General features: G+C 44.5%; 1 protein-coding gene across 1 annotated transcript in view; it reads left to right on the forward strand.

Annotated features, from left to right (window-relative positions):
• Positions 1 to 402, forward strand: part of LOC115820447 (synaptophysin-like) — a 9,202-nt gene extending 8,800 nt beyond the window's left edge. Inside the window, exon 7 of the mRNA XM_030784036.1 lies at positions 275 to 402. The gene's annotated coding sequence lies outside the window, so the exon portion shown is untranslated. The remainder of the gene's footprint in view (positions 1 to 274) is intronic.

A 402-nucleotide genomic window follows, 5' to 3' on the forward strand; every position in this document is an offset into this window, starting at 1 on the left:
ACTTTTCCAGATTTTCAATTGAGACTGGAGCATGAGCGAGTAAATATAGCTCATGAAATATTCATAGGTGTGCGTTCATGAATTAGTCAATTAGACACATAGTCAATAAATGATGGTTCATGTGAAGCTCTGAGTTTTCTTTCCCCTCTCTCTGTCTCTCTCTTCCTCTCTATCTCTATCTCTGTGTTGTGTGTGTGTGTGTGTGTACGTGTGTCTGTGTGTGTGTGTGTGCACGTACACTTGTACGTTTTTCCTTTTCTGCTTTTGTCAACAGACCAGCAGAGGGTGTGTCGGGATCGGGGAAGTGTAGAGTCTTAATAACACCCACCATTCTAGTCCTCAGTTTATCTGTTTGCGCAGTGAGTTGATGAGGGAAGAAGGGAGGGGGGGGGGGGGGTGTTA

The sequence above is a fragment of the Chanos chanos genome, chromosome 9 (genome assembly GCF_902362185.1).
Source record: "Chanos chanos chromosome 9, fChaCha1.1, whole genome shotgun sequence".
In the NCBI taxonomy this organism is placed as follows: Eukaryota; Metazoa; Chordata; class Actinopteri; order Gonorynchiformes; family Chanidae; genus Chanos; species Chanos chanos.